Below are 15,876 nucleotides of genomic sequence, written 5' to 3' on the forward strand. Positions count from 1 at the left end.
AGATGTTTCTACTTAGTCTTTTAATTTGATGTGGAGGCAGAAAAGTACAATGGAGTCTGATCTTTGCTTTGAGAAACCTGCTTTTGTCACTAGTCCTGAAGCTGGCCTTTTGACTAGCTCTGTGTGAGTCATCTCTACATCACTCCCATACTTTGCAAACTCATCAGCGGAAGGACTGCTTACTGGCAGTGTTGTACCTTGCACAATAAAGACCAGATCTTGTTTGACATGATTAGATATCACTGTCATTAAATTTAATAATTTACAGTCAGAATGTTCTAAGTAAGGATCAAGTGCAACAGACATGTTAAAGCTCTTTTGCTAGCTTATGTTGTAAATGGAGCATCAGAAAAGGCAGCAGAGGAGGCTTGATTTTTGCCTTAGTGTAGACAGGAGGAGCTCAACTCTGAAGTGACAAACTGCTAGTTCCCAAACCAGTCTTGGAACCACAAAGTATATTAATTCTTAAGTTCCAATAACCTGTGAAAAGTTTTGAGACTTGACTGTGGCAAAACAGCGCAGAAGTTTGGGAAGAATTGAGCCGAACAATGTGTCTCCTCTGCAGAAGACCACATGTAGCTTTCTAGGATTCTGTGACTTCTGTAAGCCTATTCGATCTGCTGAGGTTCTTGGGCAGTTTATTGTTGTAAATAGAGATGATTAAGGTCTTTATTAAATGCCATATAATAGCATTTAATTGTGAGTGTGTATTTTTAGCCTGTCACAGAACACATCCCACTGCAGCTTTTTTTAAGAAAAACAAAAACCAAACCAAAAACCAAACCAAAGAAACCTTTCTTAGGGCAGGTGTACACAAAATATACGCATGAGGTTTTTGTCTTGGAAAATGCAGCAGATCATAGATAATCTTGAACTCTCTTATTAGAAAAGAAAGCTGTGAGAATTTAACAAAATGCTACGCAGAATTATCCATGTTTCCAGTGTTTTTTGGGCTATTTATCGAGTTTTATTGTTCAGCACTTTTTTTCAGAAAATTGTGAGGATTGGGAACATACAATTCAGTCTTATTTTGAATCACCCAACTGAGAACAAAATCTAGAAAAAATAAATTATTTGGATTACAAAATGTCAGAAGCATATTGATACAATTATCCTTAAAAGGAGATACTGTAGGAAATAGGATGGATTAAGTTATTCCAAACATTTGTGGAGTAAAAACACTATTAAAGCATTATAAGGGTCGTGCAACCAGTGAACCAAAAGTGTAAAAACAACGCTTTGGAAATGAATATTTTCCCAAGAAAACTTTCCACTAAGAACCTGGGAAACTGCACTTTTTCATGCAGTCACATTCCGACTTTAAAGGAACAGTGCTTCTGCAGAACTTACACTTTCAGAATGTACTCCAGCTGCTTTAAAACTATGAAAAAAAAAGAAGTTTAAGGACTTAATCTAGTGGGGTTTTTTCCTCAGTGTATGCCTGTTATTCTTTTTGCGTGTTTTTCCGTGTGAATGGTGAAAGTAGATGGGACAATTTCACAACTGCTTCCATTTCTTTTTCGGGCTCCTATGTACTTGTGGAATTGCTGCTAGTGGAAAAATAAGAATAAAATCACTCTAGGGAGCAGAGTGCACAGCATATTTTGTTGACATTTGAACACGTATGTCGGTACCCCTTTTCCTACCCTAGCCTTTGTAAGCTTGCTTTGGTGAGGACTGGTGTGCTTTGCTAACGGAGTGCTTGCTATCGAAATGAGAACCTTTAGTTGCTGTTTCAAATCCAGCATGTGCTAATAGCAACTTAATGGTTGTTTTCTGTAGGGTTATTTTTAGGTGACCCACAAATAAACAGTTACATGGTCTCACATGTGTTCCAGCGTAAATGACGAATGCAATCGGTCTTAATTGGTTTCCTTGGTAGTTCTCGGAGAACCTTGACTAGTTAGTCTTAATATTGCTCATTCCTTTGACTTTTGCTAGTGGTTCTTGGAAGTTTGGCAAATGTTAATTGAAACATACTGTTGAAATGGTGTACACGTGAAGTCTCCCCCTCTTGCTGACGGAACTGGACCTTTTGTGTAGACAAAGGACTTCAGTCTCCAGGGCTGTCATGTCCGATACCCTTCATTGGTAATAAAAGCACAGAAAAAAGGAGAAAGGGAGTGCAGAAGCAGACCCTTCGTGCTTCAGCTCCCCTTCTACGTGGCAGACTTGAGCTTACAACGTGTACCATGAAGCACAAAGATATTACATGTATTTAACTGCATACTGCTGGATATGCAGTTGAGAGCGTGGGAGGATTCAGAAATGATGGGGTGTTTGTATGGCTAGCAAGAACACCCAGATTTCTTACAGTAATGACCTTTAAACAAAACACAGCAACATCAGAGAGAAAATAAGAACCCTTTTAACCCTTTGGGGTGAAGGAGGGACTTCTTTTTCAGATTGGTGCCTCTTGAAGTGTCTTAAACTTTTCTGTGAAGCAGCTGGGCATGGCCAATGTCAGGAAAAGGGTAGTGGACACTGTATGTGGTACATTCCAGCAATTCGTGTGCTGAAAATACCACCACCAACATTTGGTGTCAAGACACAAAGGCTTGGCCCCAAAGTTATTGTGGGTCAGAGAAGTAAGATTTTGAGAGAGGGGAAAAAGAAAGGATACAAGGCCTGATTTAAGACTTTTAAAAATGCTTGTTCCTGTGGGATTTTTGACAGTGTTATTCTGTCAGCATAAATTTATTTTAATGTAGTAGTGGCCATCTTCCTCCCCTCCTTTTATTTTTTTGTTTTTGGCTTATCTGATTGTACAAATTACTCGATTTTCCTGTGTAGAAAATCAAACAGAGAGAAAATAATCCAATCCCTGGATTTCTAAATTAAAGTAGCTTTTAAATCAGAAATAGTTTTGAAAGAAGAACAATAACCTTTCTGGTAGTGGGTGGCATAAAGAGACTGTTTTTTCCATTCAGGGCTTTTTCTTCTAAATGTATTTGATTTAGATTGATTTAACTTGGTGTGGGAATTGAAAGTCTGACTGTGAAACTTCCTGTTCTGAGTTGTGGCTTAAGTGAGTTGCTGGGTGAATGTGTCTTACCATTCTTGTATCCTCTTTCTTGCATAATGATCCTTGATTCTGATGAGTTTCCATCTCCTGCGTGGGCTTGATGAGGCAGTGCACTCACAACTGGTTAAAAGCACAGGAAATGTGCGCTTCTATCCAGAAGTCCTATGGTTTTTGAGAGAATGACTTTGTTTCTTTCTCTTGCCTCAGTTTGTCAGTACAGGGTAACTTTTGTAAGTGCTTTGAAACCCTCACGAAGGCTTGTTCAAATCCTGAGAAGGAGGTTATACATTATATTCTCCAGCTGCTTCTTTACTGAGCTGGTAAACTACCTTAGTACGTGGAAGTGGAAATATTCTACTTGCCTTTCATTCTTGGAACCCACTTCATTGTTCTTTCAGTAATTTGGTACTTTTCCTGTTTCCAGTATTTCTTTAAAGATTTTGTGGAATGTTGTAAGATGTCTGTGACAGTTCAGACTTAGTCCTCCACTTTGAGCTAAGCCATGCCAAGCAGGTTGGCACCAGAGGTTTCCCTTGAGTTAAAGCACATGAGAAACCGTTCTGTCTTTCCAGGCTGCGTAGCGATAGCCTGTAGGTTAGAGCAACATCAACAGATGCTTCCCCTCTTCTGGCTGCTTGTGTCAACAGGAAACGGCTTCCAAACGTAAAACTTCTGCAGGCAGTACAGAAAGAAATCAGAGGCCACAGGTATGCTGGTAACTTAGCAGTTCAGGGGAAGGTTTCGAGGCTCTGGAACTTCATTTTACGTGGATGCGTTGTTGAAAGAGCTTTTGCATGGTTTTGGCTGGGCCAACTAGTGCTTTCCCAGTCTCTGATTGTGGTTCGAGAGCTGCTGTGAGCCAAAGCCCACTCCTACAAGGCATTTTGCATTCAGCCATCCTGGTTCAGAGGTGGGTAGCTTCTTGTGGACGTGTATTGTGGCCACATGGCACGGAACACTCCCACAGAACAAGCTCAGATGTGTTTAAATTAGTAACAGAGATCTATGCACAGTGTCTGGATATAAGGGAAAAATAGGTAGCTTATGTTGATTGTATGATCCCATTCATGCCAAGTTGTATATTGAAGCCCATGTCCTAAGTATTTCTGATTTTTTTTTAAATACTAAGCTGATTACTTATTTACACTGAACTTAACAGTTACTACTTTCTTCTGTTTTTAGGAAATTTTCCCCTTCTTTCCCTGAGTCCGTTAATATAGACTAAAGGTCAGAGCAGCTCTTCATGGTGAAAATCTGCTGGTATTATCTGTTCTCTGACTCATTTTTCATGAAGAAAATAAAGAAGGAGAGTCTTTGAATCTTTTTAGTATAACAAAAAGGTTATCGAAAATGATTCCTTTCTATGCTGGAGTGTATGCTGTTTTCAAGGTTCTCTTACTTTTTGAAGAAGGTTTTCAGAATCTTAGTGATTATATGGACCTTCTGGATTTCTGCACTTCAGATTTCTAGTGAGTGATACCTGGGAGCACTCAGTAACAGGGTCCACTGTTGAGAACACCTGAGGCAAATCTTTATGCTTTTCAAATAGCGTAACTTACTATACCTAATGCAATGTCTGTGAAACATCATCTTAAAAAATCCAAATGTTAGTAAAGACAATTAGTCTTTATTCAGTTTTTCAAAATTCAACTTTACAAGATAAAGCAGGTAAGCTTTGACTTTCTATAGAGCATCAGCCACACAGCCTCCCCTGCTGAGGGGCAGAGGCCTTTGTGCTTAGCCACTGACAACACAAATCCTAAGCATAACTTTGTGTGAACTGTCTTCTGGCTGATCTGTGTTTGGCTGAGCACTCCCTTGGAGTTAGTTCACCACCAACCCCGTGCCAGTGTTGTGTTTCTGTAGACTGCAGGCTCCTCTGAGCGTGTTGTATCTAACCAGCCGATACAGTTTTGCTCCGTAGCTCCCCTCCCATTACTTTGTGAAATATTTTCAGAACCTGTATTTGACAAGTGACCCAGTTACTGATGTGTCTCCTGTACTGTTTATCCCGCTGGGATCATGTTATTTTTTTCAGAGGTGACCTCCCTTGCTCACAAACCACAGCTCATTTGGTCTTATTTCCCTCCCGGCCCCCTCCTTCTGGCGTGCTAATAGCGATTCTAACTGGCTGTTAACTTCTCTTCTGCAGTTGTCACTGGGCCTTTCCAAGTTAAATATTGCAAATGAAAATCAGAATATGCTTGGCACTGTCTTCAGTTGGAGGTGCAGTCTGCACTTTAGGAGGTGATGGTCATTACCAAATGTCAGCTTGAGAGAGATTCAGCAGATGCGAATGTCTGGTTTAGATTATCTGCCTGTGTAGTTGTTTAGACAGATTCACGGGCACTTCAAATGCCTTTGGAAGCCAGCATTCCAGTGACTGCATAGCACTGGAAAGGACTGGAAACATGGAGGTGTAAGGAAGTGTTTGTAGTGCACATGAAGTGCTTTCAAATAGGATTGAGAAGCTCCACAAACAGTGCATATTCCTGTTTGCTTAAACTGTGTAGCAGTGAAATCCGTTTAAAAAAGAATTCTGGACGGCTGTTCACTCCGGTGACCGAGACCAGCGCCAGCGAACTCATCGCCCACCTCTGGAAAGGAGGCGATCAGACCTGCTGGTTACTCAGTTGTTGGTGCGTGTCTGTGGGAGCAAAGTGTCAGGAATAGGAGCTGAAACTTTTTGGAAGCAATTTTTTCTTGCTTGCTTTTCCTAGAACTAAAATAAAATGAGAACAGGATCTGTGGCCTGGCATATCTCCAGAGGAATTTAAGGGACTTTATTAATCACTTATATAAGGAAAACCATTGGCTAATGGGCAAAAATGGCAAAGCATCTATGTGAACTTGTTGTGTTTTTGTAGCCAGCCCTTCTAACGACCTCATTGTCTTTGCTGCTGAGAAGAGTCTCTCTTCTCAGAGACAATTGAAATGGGTAGCTCTTTTTGAGGATGGGTGTGAGAAGGAATAAAACCCTGGCACAAAAGCTTGCTTAAGGTAGGCAACACTGTAGGTCACGACGAAGCTGTCCTCTTACTTCTAGTGCTCAACATGATCCAGTAGACTGTTCCCTCTTGTAATACACAGCTTTTTATATGGGCCCATGTAAAGGTCTAATAAGGAAAGTCATATCATGCATTTCCACGTTATGGAGGAAGGAAGGAAGAATTGACTTGCTGAAAATGGCCTTGCCAACCTGGGGAAGAATCAGAGATTCAATTCTGAAGTTTCTTAAGACCATCATGCCATGGGTCTTTGTAATGGTTTGCAACTGATAAAAATGTCAGTGATCCGAGTGTAGTAAGTAGGGAAGGGAGGCATGAAAAAGATTAATTATGGATAAATTGCAGGTGAATCCTGAACATACACAACTCCAATGTGGGTAAGACTGAACAGTTCAGAGAAAGATAATATTATTATTGCTATTGTTAGTCATTGAGCCCCTTCAGATATGAACAAAAAATGAAAAGCAGTATAAATCTGTGTCATATAACTCGGTTTTGCATGCTTTCTTTAACCTGGATGTGCTCCCCATGGAGCTTCTGTAGGCCAGCACAAAATAATCTGCATCGATCCAAACAGACTGTTAATTTTCTGTGTGTAAGAAGACTAAATTTGGCATTTCTGTATCTTACTGAGCTTTTCTTTTTAGGCTTAAACACAGGAAAGACTTCAAACCTAATTTCTCAGCTTATCGTGCAAATAATATTCTGGATCTTGCAGGATCGTAACTTTTTGTATAAAGCTGTCCAGCTGTTTTCTGTAGATAAAAGACTTAGCTGGGTACCAAGAGATAAGACTGTAGGACTGAGAAATTGCTGACTTAGTCTTGTAATCTTCCAACACTGCATTCCCATAGGGAAGTTAAGGATAGGTGTAACTCTGTACAAGTTAATGTTCTAATCCTTGAATCCCTTTCAATGGCTCAGCCATTGGATTTGATGAAAATTTTGGGCACCTGACACATTCCAGGATTGTTTTATATATAGGCTTTCGATTCCTGGCAGACTACTGTCAGTGTAGAGCTCAAACTGATTCACTTAGTGCTGTTACTCTGCATCCAAGTATGTTGTGTTCTGAGAGCAAACCTGACTGGAAACTTCAGAGACACCCTTTGGAAGGACTCTGGACTTTCAGGATCCAGATTAGGAAGAAGTGTTAGGATCAAATATGGTTTCTAGCGTCAAGAACTTTCTTCTGTATCGCCATCTGAGAATGGCAGTGGAATCTGTGGTAGCCTAGAGTTCATACTTGTACTCTTTGGTTATGAGCAAATATGCTATCCATCCTCCTGCTGAGATAAAGCCTTGTCTTGATGTTCCAGATAACTCTAATTATATAGACAAAGAGATAAAATTAAGACAAATTAATTGAAAATGGAAAATTAGTTAAACAAAAAATACATACAGCTGGTTAGAAGCACCTAAAATTCCATGTGGTGCAATGACTGCTAAGTCAGCTAGCAGTTCTTTATGAATGAGAAATCTAATAAGGAAGGGAAACCAGTTAAAGTTTGCCCTAGAGCAACTGTAACTTCTACACCTCTTTTTTTGGTTCATAAACACCTCTGTCTCCTGCAAAAATACTTGTGAGGATAGTTTTTAATATGGTTTGCTAAGTTCTGTTGCTTGACTTCATTGTTCCTGCAAATCAGCAAATGAATTCCATTTGCAGTTCATGGGGGGTTTTTTTAAGACAAGGAATGTTTATGCCAGATTGCTGTTTCTACCTTTACCCTTAAAACTCCCACAGCACCGTAGGAACTCTCTGGCTTGCAGAAACGCACCGCTGTATCAAAGTGGAGTATGTGTGGGGAAAGGTCTTGTAGGGCCAGACTATAGAGCATATCTTGCTCGTGCTGATCCGTTAACTTCAGACATGACATGGAATAGCACTTTTATCGCATGTTTAATTGTTAAATACAATCAGTGAAGTTGTTAGACGTATGTCATGGTCCCTTTGTCTCAACATCACATGACAATCATTCTAATCATTTCACTGTAGCTGTCCTGTACCTGATTTACACCACACATGGCAGATAAAACTCTCATAAAGTGATTATTGTAAAATCATTGCAGTTTGATGCTGATGTAAGACAAAACTGGGTCTTTGAAGTCAGATTTTTCCCTCAAGTACGGAAGAAGAGAAGGTGTTCTCCTTAGCTGAGGCTGTTGGTGGGGTTTTTTTTGTTTGCTTGTTTATGCAGAAGTTTGTGACTTCTTAATATTCCCCACTGGAGAGAAAAGACCAGTGCTGTTGCAAAGTACATAAAGAAAATAAGAAACCTTGAGTAGAAAAAGTCTAAAAATCAGAGAAGGCTGTGGAGCTGGTGAGAAAATGAGAGGTGACATGAGAACAGGAAGGAAAGGGGAAGGTTATGTCATTAGAGACTGGAATTCAATGTTTTGATGAAACTCCATGGATACAGGAAGGAGCAGGGCGGGTAAAAATAGCTAAATAAAAATGGTATCAGTTCCAAGTATTCAGCTCTCTGAAAAGAAAGAAATATATGTTCTTGCTTAAAAACAGGCAGAAAAAGTTACGGTTTTATGAAGCATTAGAAAGAATGAAGGAGAAAGGAAAGGGGCAAAATTTGCTGACTGCAATTTCTTTTTTTTTTTTTTTCCTCCAACCAAAACTTGAAATTTTGTGTTATTTCATCCAAATCCTCAGTGACTTGGTTCCCAAGAGAGAGAACACTGTTTCAGTAAAGTCATCTCATCAGAAGGCCTTGGAGGCTGTTCCAATTACAGGGTTTTTTTGGGCTGAGCACATGCTAATGCTTACGGACACAGAATTCTCTCACTCCCTGACTGATACAAAACACTGGTCATTGTATGAGAAAATGGCCGTAACGGATAGAGGAGTTTACTTTTCAGGACTTAAATTTGCCCGATTAGATTGAAGTCTCTGTTTTTTTGATATTGAATTGTATATGCTCACACCTCCACCAGAGATTCACATCTTGTCTATAAAACAGAAAGCTCTTACTACAAGAAAAAGAAAGAAAGAAAATCAACCAATTTACTTACTTAGATTTTGGTTTTGTTAATTTCTGAACAGATGGTAACACACCACAATGGAAGTTTTATAAAAATTTCCATCTTTTAACTGAGTGCAGGCCTGAAATTTTTCCCTGGTGAAAAAGCAGAGCGTGAGTCATTAAACATGCTATGCGCTATCTGCATGGGATTTTCACTTACTGCATTCAGAAAAGTCAGAAAGCCGTTCCATTACAGTAACTGCTTGCTTTTTTTTCGTTCCCTCCACCTGGGCAAATGGCCAATTCCATCATCTTAGGCTCAGCAGTATGAACAAGGAAAGTACAGTCTGAGGAGGGGATGTGATGCACAGACAAGGGGAGAGGCATTGCTCCACACTCCAAGAGCAGGAGTCAACTTCTAAAGCTTAAACAATTGTCAAAAGAGGTGGCCTGAGTTATGATTTCTCCAGTCCAGTCTGAATTCACTAATTCAAAAGTTATGGCCTGGTTTTCCAAGTGAGAGGTTATATTGCCTGCAGTGTTCAGCACCTACTGCATCTTGGCCCTGAATTATCATTATGGAGATGGAGAGTCTAAACTTCATCCTTGTTTGGACTCCATTTGAAATTTGGCACTGGTGGCTGTGGGACAAATAAAGCCCGGAGATGCTGAGTGTGATTTTCTGCAGGTCTGCTGATTTCACCTTGGAGAGCTAGAGGAATTCAAGCTCTCCAGTCTATAGTACTGTTGGTCTTAGTGAAGTTATAGAATTTGGCTGGGGCGGAGGGGCAATATAAAGGGATTTTTGCATTGAGGCTTCAAGGCATTTGTAAAATCCTTTGGTTCTCCCCAGGGCCCTGACTGCGGTCTCTGCTGCCCAGTCCTCAATACAGCTCCTGAGGAGTGCGGTGCTCATTGGTTTTGTCAGCCTGCTCTTTCTTGTATTGTCTTTGCTAACACACGTAGATCAAAATTACCTTGGAGAAATAAAATCAGGGTCTGAAATTTGCAGTTTGGAATTTCCTTTGTATCATGTCAAGGTGGTATCTACACCCGTTTTGGAGCGGAGATGGGAAAAGGCATGAGATGTATTGCCCCTTAGTTACTTGCATTCATGGCTGTGTTAGAAATGCAGAAAGATGAATGGCTGGCTGGGTGGATGGATGGATATACCATCTTCCAAGGTCTTTGTCATTCAGGAAAAGATTAGTTAATTATTCTCAGTCTGTGTGATACTTAATGACATCTAGAAGGGAGGTGAATGGCATCTTGTTGGATGGCAGGGATAATACAGAACACAATTTCCCCTGAAGAAATAGCTCACATACCTTATATAATGAATGAGCTCATTTTGCCTGTGTTTGCCAGAAACAATAAAAGTTAGAAAATGTCCCAGTAATTAAAATAAAGTGTTACCCAGATTTATGGTGAGAAATGTGAAATGTCAGGCAATTGAGTGCAGCTCCACACTCACAAATAAGCTTCACATTCGTTAGAACAGGTTGCATTCATTACCAAGAACAGTGTGGGTCCAGTGCTAGCCCCAGAAGGCAATGAATGGTTTCTCCTGCTCAGGGAGAGAAAGCAGAGGGGAGGGAAAGGTGCCAGCTGGCGTGTGAGCTGATGGATCTTGGGTCCTAGTGGTAATGCTGCAGTGTGCACAGTGCAGACATGATCATTGCTTCAAGATGGGCTTTAGATTATATGATGGATAGTAGGAAGAAGGGAGAGAGAGTACCATTCTCAGGCCTGCCACATGCAGAAAAGAAATCTAGTAGTAATTTTTGAAAGGATGGAGATGAAAAAGGGGAATCTAAGCAAGGGCAGCCTTTCCTGCAATGCTTCCTCTCACAGTCACTGGTTTTAGGGGGGGGTGTTAATACAAATGCTATACCTATGAATAGTATAGAAGCTTATGAATATGAGTTCATCGCTTTCTTAAAATAATCTTAAACCCTGATTATTCCAGAGAGCATTTTTTCTATCAGAGGGCCACGTAAGACAAGTGAAGTGGGTCTAATCTACGTAAGTACTATGTATATAGACACAGGGAATATTGAAAGTGTGGGACTGTTGGAAACAGAAGTGAAAGTCCCTGAAAGTCTGTGGTGTAAGCTCATTTGAGCAGTACCTGAGCAAGTCATGCTGAAAGCTTTCATTGCCTTTCTGCTCCGTGCAGCTAGAAGAGGGTAGGCTGCTGAAACGTCCTTCTGCTGTGACACAGGTGTGATACTGAGAACCTGCTGCCTTAACATCTCTTGTGGCTAGCTTTTGCACTCCTCTTTCCTGACAGAAACTTGAAATGGAAATGCTTTACATAAAAACTAGTCTGACAATTTAAGCTGTCTAGAAACTAAAACGTTAAGTGTCTTCTCCTGAAAAAGAACATGGAACAATGTTAAGTCACAGACACTTCAGTGAACACCAACCTTGTGGAGAACTCCCATTACCTGATTCTACCAGACTGAAGGTGTCTGAAGTGTCTGCTTCAAAAAACAGCCTGTCTTGCCCACTGGATTATGAAAGAGGTCTTGCTGACAAAACAAACAAACTCCCGAAACCTTCTGTCTTTTAGTGCTGGATTCTCTTCCCACATAAATTTAATTTGGGAATAGTTCTAGGAATACCAGTGGAGTTTTGTTAGAAAAAAAAACCAACCAGTCGTTAAGTTAAAGCGGTTGATTTTAACTTGGTAAAAGATTTGGATTCTGATAAAGAGCTGCAGGGCGGCCTTAAGCCAGTTGTATATCCTTTCTATTCCTCAGTTCCATCTGTAAAATGACAGTAGGAGTTTCTTTCTTTTTCATTACATGCTTGTAAGAAAAAATCTCATCATGCTAATGAGGTGTACATAGGCTTTAATCACAGGTTCATTCAGAAAGCCCATAAATAAAATGAGATCACCCTTTGTGAGAAAGGAGTAGAAATTCCAGATTTTTAGGACAGCACGTTCTGAATTACTGAAGTGATGATGCAAGCACTTATCTCCATAGAGTGCCTAGTGTTCTGTGTGTTATTTATAGGAGACACGGGCCTTTAAAATAAATTGCAGGTTCATATGTCAGATCAGCAGATAGGGGATCACTTTACAACAAGGGGTAGATATCAGAAATTTCAAGCAGACCACAGGGCTTATTCCCTGCCATGATTTTGGATCTTAAAGTGTGGTAAAGTACGTACCAAAGAACATGAGAAAAGAGACTAGAATCGGAAGCCTTGGTGATAACCTAACTAGCAGGGAATAAGGTCTTGCAGAGTCTTTCTAGCAAAGATGCACTTAAGCATATCAGCGTTATGTGCAAAATGTGGATACCATGATGATGAGAAATTATCTCAAAGATGGAAGAGATTATAGAGAAGATAGGTGAATTCCCTGGAGTCTGTGAGAGGCTATTGAAGAAGGGAATGTTTGTCCTTAAAGTTGCACATGGGTTTCAGGTGAAATGGAAGTGAGGCAGTATTAATCCTACCGTCCTGCAAGTTGATACATGCTAGTTGTAGAGCCCAGCTCTGTTGCCCTTTTACTCACCACAGCAGCTGCAGCAGATCAAATCAGTATTCCCACAGCTTCTCTGCATGATAGAGTGTGGGTGGGAGGGCGAGGGAGGGGAGTTAACCCACTTTGTTTTGGTGAAGCTCAAAGCTGAGGTTTTGCTAATCAGTAACTCCTGTAGCACAAGGTTGGCACACTCATTTCCTTTGATACCGATTGCTTTGGGATACACTAGACGGCGATAAGCCCTGAGGTAGGGGAGAGAGTTTGCTTAAATCTTAAGTTTACTTTGTCCTAAATGTGTTGATTTTTCTTCCCTAGAATGGTGACAGTGACTCTTTGGTAACAGCCTGTGTAAGGCCCATGCTAGGAGGGAATGTTGAGGGTGGATAGCCACAGTTCAGTTACTCTTTTTACAGGGACAAGGCTTTGGCTTGGTATTCTTATCTCTTCCTCTGTTGGATGCGGGTGCTGTGCCGTGTTCATTTATTGCTGGATGTGCTGAGAAGGGGAAGATTCTGTGTTAATGTAAATGACAAAAATTCTGTGCAGCCCTGAGTCACCTAACAGGACTGTTCTGTAAGCTCCTTCAGGAATCCCAAGAGTTCCATCTTGTGTTCCCCTCTCTGACTTTTTCCCGTAAATTAATTTTTTTATTGGCAGTAGCAAGCATGTCTTTTTTCTTTTTTTCTTTTTTTTTTTTTTTTTTAAAAAAAGTGAGGTGTTTGGCAGAATCCACTGGGGCATGTAGGTACAGAGTGTGTGGGTGGGAGGGGCAGCCCTGAGCAACATACCAGGCAACTTGGGGCGAAAAAATTCTGAAAGATGGAGAGCTCTTTCATGTGCTTTTAACAACCCCTCACCTCCTAGATTTTCTAGGATGCTTGATGGTTTCTTGCAATTTAAATTTAGTTGTGAGAGCAAGTCATGTTTTAAGCAGGTCGTATGTTCGTTACGTATATTAATCATGGATGTATGCCCTGTAGTCAAATTCTGTGACAATTCCAGTCAGTTCTTAAGTTCACTGAAATCAGACAGTTTTTGCTCTGAATAGCCTGCTAAATTGTGTTAGCATGATAGCTGCTGTGCTGGCCAGCACTAGGGACTTCTGGAGCGAAAAGCATCAGTTGCTGTAAGCTGAGCTTAAAGGCCAAATCTTATCCTAGATGATTATCCTCTGAGGATCAGGAACAGAGAGGAATGTGAGAAGTGTATTGATCAAGAGGTTCTGTACTTCCGAAAGAAGTAAAAGATACAGAAGGAGATGGGCTATGGAGTTGAGCTGGACAGGAACCCAGAATTGTGAATGGGGTTAAGAAAACAATGATGATTTCTGAATCCATGGGATTCTCTTCTTAGTGGTGGCAGAAGCTGCTATGAACATGGTAAAATGTAATCAGTTAGCTGAACCAAACCCATAAAATATAGCATAGCGAGCTGCCATCACTGAAAGGATCAGATATTAAACCAGTATGTCTGGCAGAGAAAGGAGAAGTGAGACCCTGAAGAGGAGCAGCAGTCTAGAGAAGGGTTAATTTATCATCTATGCCCAGGTCACGGATGCTGAAAGGGAAGAAGGTAAGATCTCTCCTGTTTTACATATGCCTGCTTTGTGCATATGCCTCAGAGTGTGTTTCCAGCATTCCCAAATTCTGTGACTGCGATTTTTTCTTCAATTTATTCCTCGGTCTTGAGTTTTTCTCAAACTGTAGGGGATTCTGTGTGGCACAGTCACGCTGGCTCTGCCTTCCAGGAGGCAGAGGCCAGCCCCGTAGCTCCTCAGCCTTTGCTGTTCAAAATATACAACTTGGGTATTTTTATTGGAACCACACAGCATGGCTGAATTGGGAATAACCTGTGAAAGGGGAGCTCTGCTTTTCTGTCCTCGCTCTGGACTTGCTTTCTCAGTCTTACCATGATTTGGACCCTACAAGACTTGCAAGCTAACAGGCAACTGAAGGTAGAGATGCTGCGTGATTGTAGTCTTGCTCTATGTGTTGGATTATCCTTTTAAACCCCACCACCTTCAAAATTTGGCTCAAAGGAGTAAATGGCAGAGCCTAGATTTTTTTTGACTCTTACTATCTTGTGGCACTGTTACTTTAGGCCTGTGTAATAACAAATCACATCTTTCAAGTCGTATCTTTAAGGAATCACTAAGAGATTTGATTGCTTGTCCTAACGGAAAATCAAGACCAATGTTTGGGTGCTTAATGTGAAGAGCTTAGGTCTGATCTTTATTAGCTTAGATCTGATCTTTATTGCCACAAAGCAAAAGTCATGATCTTAAAAAAATAAAAATAAAAATAATAATAATAAAAAAAAATCAGGCATGTTTGGGGGCGGGGGAGTTTTACTCTAAGGCTTCCTGAAAAAACAAAAGACTATTTCTTGCGTTGTTCTGAAACTCATTGCAATTGCACTCAGACAGCATATGGGCCTTTGAAGGTGGTAGTTAGTGCAAGCACTCAGTAACGGTCCAACATACCTCCAGAGGTGGATTCTGGCAGCTAGAATTATCCACGCTTTCTCCCAAGAAGAGAAAGGATTAAGGCCAGTAAGTGATAAGGTGTCTGTTTCTCCATCCAGTGGTAGAAAGGGCTGGGAGTAGGACAGCAAGGTGAGGTGTGTATTGTCCTGTGCCATCAGGCAAGTGAAAAAAAAAAATCCACTTGTTTTTGCTGCTCTTTGACTCAGGCTAGAGACAGTAAGTGAAATGCGCTGCTGTTCTCCCATTTGACCTGTTAGTAACTTTCTAAATGCAGAATGGCTTTGTGAAGAGCAAATAATCACTAAACCCTGAGCTCATTAGCTTGTTGATCCAAATAGTGACAACTGATTCTCCCTATAGCCAGAACGCTGCAGTAAGATTCACAGAGGTGCCCCGGCAATGCCAGAAGAGCCCAGGTTGAGTTTCAGCTCGGCTTCCCATGTGCTTTTTTGAGGGTGGAATTCCCCACTGGAATGACCTCCCACTTACCCTGTTATCCCAGGTTATCTTAAGAAATCTTCACCAGCTGCTAACTCGCCTAACTCAGCAATTTCAGGAAGTTTTACATCTACCTATATACCACCTCCCCACTCACAGTCTCATAATTACCAATGTTGTTTTTACTGCTCTCAGAATAGATCTTGCCACTACTTGGAGCACAGTAAAAGCCTAAAATAACCTTATAAATGAGCTATTAGTATGTAAATCAAACCTGTAACCAGGCTGTATGAAGTGTAGTATAGGGGGTAGATTTTCAAGGCAGTGCAGCATTCCAGAGCTCGCCTAGAAAATGGTAGGATTTGACACGTGGTAAATACTGTAGAAGTCCCAGCCACCTCACTGAGCGCTTTGGCCTGAAAGGTGTCATGTAAATGGTTGAT

Source organism: Leptosomus discolor, chromosome 20, assembly GCF_034619465.1.
Source record: "Leptosomus discolor isolate bLepDis1 chromosome 20, bLepDis1.hap2, whole genome shotgun sequence".
Lineage (NCBI taxonomy): Eukaryota > Metazoa > Chordata > Aves > Leptosomiformes > Leptosomidae > Leptosomus > Leptosomus discolor.